Source organism: Dipodomys merriami, unplaced genomic scaffold (genome assembly GCF_024711535.1).
Source record: "Dipodomys merriami isolate MVZ:Mamm:240054 unplaced genomic scaffold, mDipMer1.0.p SCAF_2054, whole genome shotgun sequence".
NCBI classification, from domain to species: domain Eukaryota; kingdom Metazoa; phylum Chordata; class Mammalia; order Rodentia; family Heteromyidae; genus Dipodomys; species Dipodomys merriami.
In genome coordinates, this window is record NW_027203443.1 from 66,625 (window position 1) to 68,113 (window position 1,489).

The following is a 1,489-nucleotide window of genomic DNA, read 5'->3' on the forward strand; positions in this document are numbered from 1 at the left end:
TCATCCTACACTCCAACACAGCGGAGCCTAGGAGGAGAACCCCGAGCTCAAGTTTTGCAGGGTTTATAAAGGCACACAACCAACCAGGTGTTTGGATTACAACCACGTGTTGCTCTGCTAGAAACAAGCAACAAGTGGTCACTGCCTCAAAACTTTAACTCTTCACATGAAGATGCTACTAGTGTGTTCTAGACACTTAACGTTGGAGACACAAAACACTCATAATTATTAGATCATTTTATAGGCAAAGGGAGCAATGCAGACTGTATGAGAATCACTCCAGCTTTCAGTCCTTATATCCTGAGACAGTAAATTCACAGCAGCTCAATGCTAAGTTACAGAACTGGCATGTACTGTGGATATTTGCTCCCAAATCCGGTGACACTCATTTTTCACTTTTAGCCTCAAACCTGTGACCAGAGGGGAAGATGAGGAGAGAAAATCCTTCTAAGGGAAAGCAGCTATAAATAACATTGGATAGTTTGCTTATAAATTAAAACCTTGACTTCTTAACAGAAGTCAGATTGTCCAGATTAAAAAATGAAGAAGAGAAGAAATAAGGTGCCAGTGGCTGTTGTCTGTAATCCCAGGACCTCAGGAGGCTTAGATGTAGAGAAACTTAGTTTGAATCCAGCCAGTATTGGAAAGTCCATGACACAGTTATTTCTAAGAGATCACAGAAATACCCAGAAGTGGTGCTGTTACTCAAGCTTAATGCAGTACCCTTGAGCAAAAGGAGCCCAGGGACCATGAATAGGATCATATTTCCACCCCAGGACCTGCCCCCTCAAAAAGAGCCTGTAGTTCCATGTCTTTGTTTATACATTGTATTCTTATAGGTGAAATTCCCGAGTAGCTATACTGAATGGCACCAAAGTAGGAAATTTGTATTCAATACAATGAGTTCATAACAGAGAGACTTCTTTCCAGATAGTGCATGATCCGGGGCTCCCCTCACTGAAACCTGAGGGTTTCTCTGCATCACAGGCCTGTTGGAGGAAGTCTCTCTCATTGTCTGGACAGGCACACAAAAGTCCTCACTCCTGTACAGCTGGGTAACAAACAACTCCATCTGGGCCAGTTAGTGAGGATGAGTGTGAGTGGGCTCTGAAGGTCAGGAAAAAATGGCCTCTTTGTACCCTTAGCTATCTCTTTCCCCAGTGCTCTGTTTTAACAGGAGACCTTCATTTGTGCCACCTCTCATGGCAGGCCAAGTTCTGTGCACTTATCCTGCCTTTGTGAGACTATATTCTGTTGTTCAGTTACATTGCTCAATATAATTCAGGAGTCATTCAGGCAGAAAACTAAGGCACTGAACATAATGAAATGATTCATTGCAAGCAATGTTGGGCCTATGATGCCTTTCCTATGTTTCCGGAAGCTTGGGAAATCCAAGCACATGTTGGATATCACAAAGCTTCCTGTCATCTAGGACTTGTGAAGCTCATCAGGTTTTGAAACCTTTGACTTCTCCTAGCTGGTCCCTGGA